This window comes from Pinus tabuliformis, chromosome 4_2 (assembly GCF_031772625.1).
Source record: "Pinus tabuliformis cultivar Carrire ecotype Pingquan chromosome 4_2, CPIR1, whole genome shotgun sequence".
In the NCBI taxonomy this organism is placed as follows: domain Eukaryota; kingdom Viridiplantae; phylum Streptophyta; class Pinopsida; order Pinales; family Pinaceae; genus Pinus; species Pinus tabuliformis.
The window spans coordinates 125,872,976-125,886,417 of NC_142304.1; the positions used below are offsets into that span (position 1 = coordinate 125,872,976).

General features: G+C 44.0%; 1 protein-coding gene across 1 annotated transcript in view; it reads left to right on the forward strand.

The window, feature by feature from the left end:
• LOC149168568 (protein DAY-LENGTH-DEPENDENT DELAYED-GREENING 1, chloroplastic-like) overlaps positions 1-13,442 on the forward strand; it is a 281,952-nt gene that overhangs the window by 186,922 nt on the left and 81,588 nt on the right. The window lies entirely within an intron of this gene.

The following is a 13,442-nucleotide window of genomic DNA, read 5'->3' on the forward strand; positions in this document are numbered from 1 at the left end:
TCTCAGTAACATCATGAGACTAACCGCCCCTATAGCCGCTTACAATGATGATGTTATGAGGAAGGTTTTCAGACTGATAGTAGAGACTTTCTAGGACTTGGACAACAATGTAGGCTCTACCTTTGGCAAGAAGCTTCAAGGTTTGGAAATTATGGCCACGACTAGGACTTGTGAAATCATGTTTGATCTAGAGTGTATGGGTTGATCCTATAGATGTTTCAATGCTTCTTCAGCATTAGGAAACATCATCCTGACACAATCATAACACATGCAGTCCATCTTGTTATCCTGTATGAGAGGCCGTGATGCCATTTGTCGGAAGTTTAGTCTCGATTATTGTCTATTTGGAGGAGGGAGCAGTTGGTCTCACTCGCTGCTTATGAGATAGCCGAAAGGTTGGTTGAACAAAACATTGGGTTGTTTAGGAGACAGTTGACCAAGGAGGAGCTACTCAGGTTTGGTGGATCATGCAACAAGAATGAGCTGAGGATGAAGGGTCTTTGCTTCATTTGCAAGGAACCTTGGGGGCTTGACCACTCACACTTGAGTGATGTGGAGGAGATGGCAGAGGTAGAGCAGAAGAAGATTCCTTTTAACTTTCAGGGTGAGGATTCTTCTTTGGATTAGTCCACGGGTTCATATGAGGATGCCTCCGAAGAGCATGAGTCATGTAGAGTTGTTGACAGTAAGCCAGATTTATATGATGAGCAGTCAGTGAACCCTATGGGAGACACTAAGGATGGTGAGTCACCAATGATGAGTCAACATATGTGGAGTTTGAGTCAATTGAGGAGGATGATGCGCACATTATGCATGATGAGCCTTTTGGGGAGAGCCAGTTGGAGGTTCATATTGAGCCCGTGATGGAGGAGGATTGGCAACCACCGTTGGCGTCAACCATTGAAGAGGAGCAGAAAAATGTAAAAACAGCTAGCAGGGTGCCAATATTTACAGACACTTATCCTTAGGAGGTGTTGGAGGTTGACAGGGTAGTTTTGTAGGAGGCTAGTAGACGGCAGGAGTGTGGAGTTTCCGATCAGAGGAGGGAAGAGCTATTGGAGATGGTGGTGCATCCATCTTTGGGTCAATCCACTGATGAAGTGCGGGTAGATGCACAGGTAACTGGCAGAGTTGCAATATTTCTAGGCCACAACCCTCTCCAAGAGTACATAGACAGGGCTTGTAGCACATCTTGCCCACTTTTGCCTATTATAGAGAGGGGCAGGCTTCCTTAGACAGATTTGGTTGAATGACCAAATAGAGCATCATAAGTTGAGCAGGGACCCATATCAGCGTAGTAGACTCGTTCCTTACATAGGTGTCCATGCATTGGATTGGCAAGAGATCATGAGCTGGTACCCGACTGATGGAGTATCATTTTTAGTTAGAAGCATTGTATTGCAGGAGCCCTTAGAGGTGAGGGATACTACATGCTTAATTTGGCAGCAGGATGTAGGTTGGCCACTCATAAGTATTTCAGCACAACATCAACATGGTGAGATTGACCTTGGTCGATGCCAAGGGTTGGATTAGAGAGAGTTGATGAGCTCGTACGCGATGGATGGAGCATCAGTCATGGTTGGAGTTATAGCACAACAAGAGCCATGGAGCCTTGATACTTTTTCTTGGTGGCAATGGGATCTAGTGTTTGTTGATGATAGGTTTAGTTAGAGATTGGTCTGGGATCTAGGCATTGAGGGGTTTGTTCATGGTGGGTTGACACAGAGGTAGAGCATCACCCAGTGGTTTGCATGGGATCCGCGCATTGGGTCTCAGTTGCGTTGGGCCACCAGATTGGTCAACATGTTTGGATTGCTTGAGAGCAAGTAATCTTGGGGTGGGAGGATTTGTAATGTTTTTTTTTTTCTTCTTCTGGTGTTCCTTATGACATGGTTAGGATGGACTTTCAAAGTTGGGGGCAAAGAGGTCACAGGTGCAGGTTGGTGTCATCAGTGGGCCCAGGGGATTTTGGAGGGGTTTTGAGGAGTTTCTATGAGGTTTGATGGCATTTTCTTGGTATATTCCATCTTTTGCACAAGTTTCCTTTCGTTCCAGTGCATTCTCACAAATTTCAAAAAACAGAGTTATTATTGGGCCTGACTCAATCAATTACGCTTAAGGTGGCATTCTGGGAGGAATACTTGACAGAACACCTTAGTGCGATAGCTTGTTGGAACCGGAACAAGAAGATATACAAGATGGGATGGTTAGATGTGAATTTTAGTGACCTGGGGAGACATGGTGGCCAATTTACCCTTTCCCCTATTAAAATGAATATTTTAATTGAAATAAAAGAGGGAAAAGCGCTCCATGATTAAAATAATAATAAGATAGGAGGTTCTAGAGGGGTCTATCAGGTCTATAAAAGAGGAGGAGGAGGCCATTGGAGGACATATTGGATTTGATATTACTTCTTGTATGAGAGGTTGAGAACCCAGTTCTCTACTTCATGGGTAGCCCCAAGACGAAAACCCTCGGGTGATTGAGAGACACTGGGTGAGTATCCATCTCCCCTTGGAGAATTAATACCGAATTCACAAGAGAGCTTGGCAGTGGCATTTCAGTTCAGTTTTGGAGGTCGGTGCAGTGCAATAGATTATCTTGGAGGCCAACTTTTCATCTCAGCTATTTTGGTTGTATATGCATGTAACCCTAGTTTATCCATTATAATAAAAGTTGAGAATTTTATTGTTCAATGTGTTATTGAATTGTAGTACTCTATTTGTTTTATTTTACATGGCAATTTTTTGTTAATAGAATATTGGTTTTACAATGAAATTTTGGTTTAGTAAATTTCTGTATAATTAGCAAAATATCCCGTTTGGGACTGTTAATTTATGTTATGTTCTATGCTTAGAGCAGTTTACTTCTTTTTCTTATTATTATCCACAGATTAGCGATCACATGTACATTAAGGAAAGTGCAAATAGAACATTAAACGATCGACAAAAAACAAGCCAAAACAAGAGACACAAGATGTGGCGGCTAGCTAGGGACAAACCCCAATGTGGGGAAACCCTTTGATCAAATCTTTCTTTATCTTCAATAATTCAGCAGAGAGAAATAGTACATAAATCTGATTTATATCAGTAGCAGCAAACACTAGATCAACCCTAAACAAGGGTAGCAAACCCTAGATCAAACTTGTCAAGTCTCCACCGGTGAGTCGTTCACCGTGCACCAGTTTGAGACTTCGCCGTGCACCAGTGCAAGATTTCGCCGCGCACCAGTGCAAGATTTCGCCGCGCACCAGTCCAGCATTCCGAACTACCTTTTTCTGCTCGGGTGAGAGAGAGAGAGAGATGAGATGAGATGAGTGCAAATGAGGAAAATTCCTCCTGTATTTATACACAAATCTTGATGATTGAATAGATGCGACTATTGGGCTTCTGAGCCTACATGAGTCGCAGGTCGGCTTGATAATTATTCCATAATCAAAATAAATTCATATCTCCATAAATACTTATCGGAATCGGATGATCTTTAGATCAATCCTATACCTCTCGATGAGAGGAAACTAATAAAAATATTATCAGCGATGAATAAGATGACCCACATGGAGTTTGGCCCTAGTTTCCAATTTTAACACTCCCTCTCAACTAGGGAGAACTCCATCTGCAATTCGTCTGTCGGTCGCTACTATTCATCCATCAAATGCACTGCCCTGTACAGCGTGACCCCTGCTCTGCTCTGCTCTATCCTGCCTGCTCTGCTCTGTTCTGTTCTGCCCTGTTCTGATCTCCTCTGCTTTGTCCGAATTATGAAGAAGAAATGATCGAGGATGTATCATATTGACTCAAAGTTAGTCTTAGAGTGTGTACCACTGGTCCCAGACCAGTCTCAACCAACCCGAAGTCAGCGTCATAGTGGGTACAACTCCTACCACTGGTCCCAGACCAATATCATCCTCCACTGACTCAAAGTCAGTCTCAAGTGTACCATTGGTCCCAGACCAGTCTCAACCGACCCGAAGTCAGCGTCATAGTGGGTACAACTCCTACCACTAGTCCCAGACTAGTATCATCCTCCACTGACTCAAAGTCAGTCAAAGAGTGTGTACCACTGGTCCCAGACCAGTCTCAACCGACCCGAAGTTAGCGTCATAGTGGGTACAACTCCTACCACTCGATCTTTAGATCAATCCTATACCTCTCGATGAGAGGAAACTAATAAAAATATTATCAGCCATGAATAAGATGACCCACATGGAGTTTGGCCCTAGTTTCCAATTTTAACACTCCCTCTCAACTAGGGAGAACTCCATCTGCAATTCGTCTGTCGGTCGCTACTATTCATCCATCAAATGCACTGCCCTGTACAGCTTGACCCCTGCTCTGCTCTGCTCTATCCTGCCTGCTCTGCTCTGTTCTGTTCTGCCCTGTTCTGATCTGCTCTGCTTTGTCCGAATTATGAAGAAGAAATGATCGAGGATGTATCATATTGACTCAAAGTTAGTCTTAGAGTGTGTACCACTGGTCCCAGACCAGTCTCAACCAACCCGAAGTCAGCGTCATAGTGGGTACAACTCCTACCACTGGTCCCAGACCAGTATCATCCTCCACTGACTCAAAGTCAGTCTCAAGTGTACCATTGGTCCCAGACCAGTCTCAACCGACCCGAAGTCAGCGTCATAGTGGGTACAACTCCTACCACTAGTCCCAGACTAGTATCATCCTCCACTGACTCAAAGTCAGTCAAAGAGTGTGTACCACTGGTCCCAGACCAGTCTCAACCGACTCGAAGTTAGCGTCATAGTGGGTACAACTCCTACCACTGGTCCCAGACCAGTATCATTGATCCCAGATCAATGAAGGTCATCCCAGCATAGGGAGTACAGCGTCGCTACTATTCATCCATCAAATGCACTACCCTGTACAGCGTGACCCCTGCTCTGCTCTGCTCTATCCTGCCTGCTCTGCTCTGTTCTGTTCTGCCCTGTTCTGATCTCGTCTGCTTTGTCCAAATTATGAAGAAGAAATGATCGAGGATGTATCATATTGACTCAAAGTTAGTCTTAGAGTGTGTACCACTGGTCCCAGACCAGTCTCAACCAACCCGAAGTCAGCGTCATAGTGGGTACAACTCCTACCACTGGTCCCAGACCAGTATCATCCTCCACTGACTCAAAGTTAGTCTCAGAGTGTGTACCATTGGTCCCAGACTCAAAGTCAGTCTCAGAGTGTGTACCATTGGTCACGGTGGTATCCAATGTAAATCCAAAAAGCTCATGAAGAGTTTTCGCAACCAGACTGCCTCACAGGAGGCCATGCTAGCGCGAATATATCCTGCCTCGGTGGTGCTCAGAGCCACCGACTTCTTCTTCCTGCTCATCCAGGATATCGAAGCAGATCCCAAGGAGAAACAGTACCCGGAAGTGCTCTTACGGTCCTCCACATTGCCTGCCCAATCAACATCAGTGTATCCAAATAGTCTCACATCTCCGGCAGTGTATCTTAACCCATAAGTAATTGTGCCACAAAGATATCTCAACAGATTCTTGGCACCAATCCAATGTATGTGGTGAGGTTCATCCATATGTTGACTTAATGTGTTGACTGCAAAGCATATATCTGGGCGGGAGTTCACTAAGAACATAAATGCTCCGACGAGTTGCTGATACTCGGTAGCATTTCGTGAAACAGGTCCAGTAACACTATCGCTTAACTTCTTGAAGTCAAGCTCCATCGGGGTAGTTATAGGCTTGCAGTCTACCGTACCGAATCTTTCCAATATCTTCACCACATATTTTCCTTGAGATAGGAAAATTTCCCTTGGCTTCTACTAGACTTCAAGTATTAGGAAATAGTGCATCAGTCCTAGGTCCTTCATTTCAAATTCAGAAGCCAACTCCCTCTTACATTTGTGAATGAGAGGGTCTGCACCTGTTAGGAAGAGGTCGTCCATATACAACACTAGTATGAGAGGTTTGTCCATCTTCAACCTTAAAGTAAAGGTTAGGATCGGCTTCACTCCCAGTGAATCCCGGCTTCATCAAGTAGCTATCGATCCTCTCATACCATGCTTGGGGTGCTTGCTTCAGCCCATAGAGAGCCTTCTTCAAGCTGCATACATGAGATTTTGGATCATAAATCTCAAATCCTATGGGTTGCTCCACGTAGACCTCTTCTTTGATCGAACCATGCAAGAACGTGGTCTTGACATCCATCTGATGTAGGTTCCATCCTTGTGAAGCCGCAAGGGCTATGATTGAGCGGATGGTAGTATATCTGGCAACAGGTGCAAATATTTCGTCATAGTCTATACCTTCCTTTTGGGAGAAACCATGAGCGACAAAACGGGCCTTATACTTTTCTGTACTTCTATCTGCTGCATGATTTATCTTGTAAAGCCATTTAGAAGTGACAACTGTCTTGTCCTGGTGTCTGGGAACTACTTCCCAGACATCATTCTTCATAATAGACTCATATTCTTCGGTCATAGCATCCTTCCATACTTGATGCTTGACGGCATTTGAGAATGCTGAAGGCTCGTTTTGTATGATCGTGCCCATGATGGTCAGGTATCCCTGATACTTGTTAGGTTTCTTACTTTCATAGAAGGTTCCTCGGGGTGCAGTGTGTCCTTCAGCATCATCAAGTAGCCCCCTAAGCGAAGAGGGCCTCTTCCTAGAAGAGGAAGGTTCAGGTGGATCAATAGGATCCATGGGTTCTTCCACATTGGGCATTGTTTCATCATCCTTTTCTTTCGGTTCCCTGGTATCGGCTTCTTGAGAGCTCCTCATAGTCGAAAGATTGTCCACCTTGCTGAGAGCCATATCTTCGTCAAAGGTGACATCATGACTAATCACGACTTCCCTTTGACCAACTACATAGATTCTATTGCCCTTAGTATTTTCACCATAGCCCACGAAGATTCCTTTCTTTCCAGATGCACCCCATTTATTCCTTTTCTCTTTTTGCACATGAAAATATACAGGGCTTCCAAAAATTCTAAAATGAGATACGTCAGGTTTCTTATCGATGAACATTTCTTCAGGAGTCTTGGAACCCAATGCTTGATGAGGGCATCGATTTTGTAAATATATAACGGTGTTTGCAGCTTCGGCCCATAGAGACTTCAGAAGTCTTTGATCATAGAACATGTCACGGACAACTTCCACAATCGTACGGTTCTTCCTTTCCGCCACACCATTCTCCCTCTTAATGCCAACCTCTTTACAAAAGTTATGAAACTCATTAGATTCATATTCAGTCCCATTATTAGTCCTTAAGATCTTGATCTTCTTTTTGGTTTTCTCGATCAAGGCTTGAGATGTGTCACAAGACATGACACCTAGTGGACTTCCTGTGACCTGATATAATGAATCAACTCAAAATCCAAGAGTGAAGGCATCTTTAATATTGTTTTTCCATGCATTTACCTTGCCATCGATGAAAGCCACCTTGTAGCCTTTGTCTTCAATTTTCGAGATGGACACCAAGTTCTTTTGAGGTCAGGTACATATAATACATCCTGGAATTTCTAGCCTTCTTGAATGGTTGTCCTCTTCCTTGATTTCCAGCACTCCTTTTACCTTTGCTATTTGATTTGCCATTCCTTTGATTGCCATGAGAGGGATTTTGATCATCATCCCGTGTGAGTCCCTTCTATCAGGGCACTCCCTTGCATAGTGACCTACTTTATCGCAAATGTAACATTGTCTTTTTCTTCCACCCTCAGGTCCATTTGTTCCTAGCAGCGGCAGATGCATTTGATGGAGGCTCAACAATTACGCCTTTCACATGGTCCAACACTTATTGTTCTTCTAATGTTAGATCGAGAGACATCTTCCATCCGTGGTAGTTAGACTTCTCACGGAGCTTGTCTTCAACAGGGAAGTGTGTTGAAGACCCCATGAATTCTTTTTGGATAGCCTGCCAATCTTCTCTTCGGTGATTGCTCTTGCTCTTGCTTGGGCTTTGTCTTCACCTCAGCTCAGATTCCATGCTAATTTATGGTATGTTCTATGCTTAGAGTAGTTTACTTCTTTTTCTTATTATTATCCACAAATTAGCAATCACATGTACATTAAGTAAAATGCAGATAGAACATTAAACGATCAACAGAAAACAAGTGAAGACAAGAGAGACAAGATGTGGCAGCTAGCCAAGGACAAACCCCAATGTGGGGAAACCCTTTGATCAAATATTCCTTTATCTTCAATAATTCAACAGAGAGAAATAGTACATAAATATGATTTATATCAGTAGCAGCAAACCCCAGATCAACCCTAAACAAGGGCAGCAAACCCTAGATCGAACTTGTCAAGTCTCCACCGGTGAGTCGTTCACCGTGCACCAGTCCGAGACTTCGCCGCGCACCAGTGCAAGATTTCGCCGCACACTAGTCCAGGATTCCGAACGACCTTTTTCGGCTTGGGTGAGAGAGAGAGAGATGAGATGAGATGAGTGAAGATGAGGAAAAGTCCTCCTGTATTTATACAAAAATGTTGATGATTGAATAGATGCGACTGTTGGGCTTCTGAGCCTACATGAGTTGCAGGTCGGCTTGATAATTATTCCATAATCAAAATAAATTCATATCTCCATAAATACTTATTGGAATTGGATGATCTTTAGATCAATCCTATATCTCTCGACGAGAGGAATCTAATAAAACTATTATCAGCCATGAATAAGATGACCCACATGGAGTTTGGCCCTAGTTGCCAATTTTAATAGGGACATTACACATTTGATATTGCAATGCCCAATTCTTGAAGGAAGGCGGGGATTGCAAGATAATAACAACACAATGTGAATCAATCCAAACTCATCCAAATCTTACTCATGAATGTTGAAAATTTAAAGTGACATATGACATATTAAGTGCAACTGTTATGCTGACTGATTTGTCAAGTTGTGACAATGGCGGCCTTATTAGTCGAGCGTGCTTACACACCCTGTCGGTCCTCAACGAAGACTCAACTAGTAAGGAGAAGACAATCTGCAAGATAGAATTTACCACGAAAAAGTTGCCACAAGAAATTATTCAATGTTGCAATTTCCAGAATTTCGATTAAATTACAATGGGGTTTATGAAACAATAAGTTTAGTCAACCATGTAGCATGAAAGGAAAGATGTCAACAATAAGAATGTAAACTAAGAAAAGTGTTGAAATTTCTAAGTCTAACCTGTTAGAAATTCTTCCTGCACTATCTGATTTATTTCACCTACTTGTTTTATTCTTTAACAAGTTCTTTAACCATATAAATACTGAAAATAAACACAAATGCAGTCTCAACCATCTACAGATCATCAACTGAAAATAACAGACAAACACACAAGGGACACCGTTATTTTTGGACAATCATTTCTGAAAAAACCCAACTTGGGAAAACTGGTGCAACAGTTCTGAGGGTTTTATTATTATGCAGCTTTCATGAGTACCACTAGGGTGCCAAATTGGCTGACCCAACAAAGATATCTATCTGGCAGTAATACATCTCTTCGGAGGCAGATATTCGGCAAATCTGCTCCATGAAAATCTCTGCAAAGCTTCTCTGAGGCTCTACGTCAGCCCTCTTGGCCTCTGCGTCACTCTGAAGCCCCCTATGTTATCTTTATGCTGCTCTGCGTTGGCTCTTTGGCCCTTTGCGTCACCCACGTAGGCCCTGCTAGCCTCTGTGCAGTCACTCTGGATCTCTGCGTGGCTCTTGCTGGCTCTGTGTAGCCTCCTCTGCCTTATAGCTAATCCTTCGACACTATCTCTGCCTCTCTGCTATGCACTCACTGCCCCTCCTTGCAACTCTGATCACTTGTTCGAATTTTCTCAGCAAACCCCGCTCCAGAAATTCGAATTGACTGATCAATGTTGTTGTATCTCCCACTGACCCTCAAGCCTCCTTTTATACTTTTCTTGTTGAGTGTTCAACGGTCGAGATTAAATCTCTAATCAACAACTAAGATTGGAATTGGCTTGATCCATATTTTTTAGAACATTCTCACCAGTTTTATATTAATACCCATGAATTTTTTTATTTTCTTAATTTTAGACTTAGGAACCCATTAAAAAGATTAATTATTTTAATATCTCTCTAACCGGTTGAAATTTCCCCAAACCATTTTCGGGTCTTGGAGATCTCATGCACTTTAGCTTCTCCACCAATTTTCATGGCTAGATCACATCCGATGCTACCCCAAATCAACACTCTCTCTTAGCGAGGAATGTGCTCTACTAATGCTCCACCACTGAACATTACTTTGATCATCGGGCACCGGTACCTATGCTGATGCTTGGCCTGCTACGCAACATCCTCTGCACTACTTCCTCTTGTACTGCTGCCCATGGCTCTGCCACTACCACTGCTACATCTGTTCTACAGCTCCCTCTACATCCGTGCTGCTGTTGGTACTTCCTTCGAACACTGCATCTGCACTGCCGCTCTCTCTCATCATGCTGCATCGTGCTGCCCATAGCACTACCACTATTACTACTGCACTGCAACTCAGTCACTGAGAAGTAAGTAACTTATCTACCCAACTACTGACATCCTTGTCGGGCTAGAAGCCTTCTTGATGCTGAAGCTCCCTCTGTTGCTATCCTGTGCTCCCGCCACTGCCTCTACGCTGTTGCAACAACTCTGTGCCTCTTGCACTGCTGGAAACACCTCTGTGCCTTTCTGCACTGCTGCAACCACCTTTGTGCCTCTCGCACTGCTGCAACCCTCACTGCGCTGCTACAGATCCGTGCACTCTAGCGTTGTTTTGCCACTCCATTCGCATCTTGCTTCTACCGACATCCATCATTCTGCTATCGTCTCTCGAGGCTCCTGTAGCCGGATATGATCCAAGAGTTTGGGTACCTCAAGGATCCTGCCCTTCGTCTTCTGTAGTCCTCCTGACTACAGCTCGATGTCTCCCCACCTCTTCTCTAGAGGTGCATGAGCACTCATGGCACAATTGTCATCCGTCTCGACTTCTTTCTCTGCCTTAGCCGGAGTTGCCTTGGAGGCAAAAGCTTCTCCCTTATTCTTCTTCCTGGGACACTGGGTTGCATAATGACCCAACTCCCTATAATGGAAGCACTTTATCTTGGAGATGTCCTTCTTTCTTTGCCCCTGCTGTCCCACAGATGCCAGAGCCGCATCCTCCTCCTTGCCTTTCTTGATTCGGCCTCCTTTGCTGCTACTTCTCGCCTTGGTCAGTCGTCTAATCTCTTCTTGGCTAAGAGTTGCCCACATCACTTCCCATCCTGGAAGAGTAGCTCTGCCCAAAATCCTTTAGACAAATGTCTCCCAATCCTCAAAGACTGCATTCAGGGCAATCCTCACCATGAACTCCTGATCTGTCATGGCTCCTATGGAAGTAAGTTGGTCCTGAATCTGCTGCAACCTGTTGAGGTATAGATCTATCTTCTCCCCCTTCTGCATCTGATATGACCGCGGCTGATTCTCCAGTAGCATCTTCCTCTGCACAGAAGTGCCCTGATATAATGTTGTCAAGGTATCCCACATCTCATTTGCCGTGTTCTTCTCGGCAATATGCTGAACTACACAATCCTTGACACCATCAAGGATTATGCACTTTGCCTTGGCCATTGCATCCTCATACCTTTCATTATCAGCAGGGTCAACTGGGATAGCCACAGTTCTCAAGGTGAAGCCCTTGATGCGACGTCTATCCAGAACATACAGGATCTTGGCCTTCCAACCTGTCTTGATCCCTGGTGCGTTCATTGCCATCTTCGCTCTTCTCTTCGACTCCCTCTGAGTCTCGACTTCCCTCCTGGAAGTTCTCTTTTAGAATCCCTCTGAGCCTCGATTTCCCTCTTGGAAATCCTCTCCTCGGCTCCCTCTGAGTCTCGATTTCCCTCTAGAAATCCTGCTGCCAACTGTCGAACCACTTCTCTTCGATCTCCTTTGCTCCTGCAACACTGGTCTGGATTTCTTAGCTAGAAATCTGCCTAGGTAGCGACTCCCTTTACCTTGGTTTTGTCCCATTAGGTACTGTTCTGCTTCGACAGCAACAACATCTCACCAGCTTCCCAATCCACAATCTGCCCATAGCTCCCTAGGCTCCGGTAGCTGAAGAAATTGAGCCTCTTAGCTTTGCGCAATCCCGGCAAAGCTGAATCGCTCCTCTGGTTAACTGCGTCACTCCTACCTGGCTGAGTAGGATGATGTGGCTCTTCGTGAGCCATTTCTACCTCTCTGCTTCTGCACTGGCCCTCTCTCTAGATTGAAATGATGATGCAAGCCCTCTGCATCACTCCTTCTCTGCTGCCTTCTGATTAGGAACAACTCTGTCTCTCGGGACAACTGTTTCTGCTGCAAATTTTCTGATCACACTGGTGTGTTCAGTTCTCCTGTGATCTGCAACACTCTAATACCATGTTGAAATTTCAATGTCTAACCCATTAGAAATTCTTCCTGCACTATCTGGTTTATTTCACCTACTTGTTTTATTCTTTAACAAGTTATTTAACCATATAAATACTGAAAATAAACACAAATGTAGTCTCAACCATCTACAGATCATCAACTAAAAATAACAAACAAACATACAAGGGACACCATTCTTTTTAGACAATCGTCCTCGGAAAAACCCAACTTGGGAAAACCAGTGCAGTAGTTCTGAGGGTTTTATTATTAAGCAGATTTCTTGAGTACAACTAGGGTGCCAAACTGGCTCACCCAACCGAGGTATCTATCTGGCGGTAATACCTCTCTTCAGAGGCAGATATTCGACAAATCTGCTCCATGAAAATCTCTGCAACGCTTCTCTGAGGCTCTACGTCAGCCCTCTTGGCCTCTGCGTTAATCTAAAGCCCCCTGCGTCAGCCTTCTGCTGCTCTGCGTTGGCTCTCTGGCCCTCTGCGTCACCCACGTAGGCCCTGCTAGCCTCTGTGCAGTCAATCTGGCCCTCTGCGTGGCTCTTGCTGGCTCTGCGTAGCCTCCTCTACCTTAACGCTGATCCTTCGACACTATCTCTACCTCTCTGCTATGCACTCACTGCCCCTCGTTGCAACTCTGATCACTTATTCGAATTTTCTCAGCGAACCCTGCTCCAGAAAATCGAACTAACTGATCAATATTGGTGTATTTCCAATTGACCCTCAAGCCCCCTCTTATACTCTTCCTATTGAGTCTTCAACGACCAAGATCAAATCTCTAATCAACAGCTAAGATTAGATTGGGCTTGATCCATGTCTCTTAGAACATTCTCACACAGTTTTATATTAATACCCATCAATATTTGTGTTTTCCTAACTTTAGACTTAGGAGTCCATTAAAAATATTAATTATTTTAATATTTCTCTAACCGGGTGGTATTTCCTCAAACCATTTATGGGTCTTGGAGATCTCATGTGCTTTAGCCTCTCCACCAATTTTCATGGCTAGATCACATCTGATGCTACACTAAGTCAACAAGAAGTAGATTCGAGATTTGTTCTTATCCACAAGTTTGAATTATTCCAATATTACAACCACATAACATGA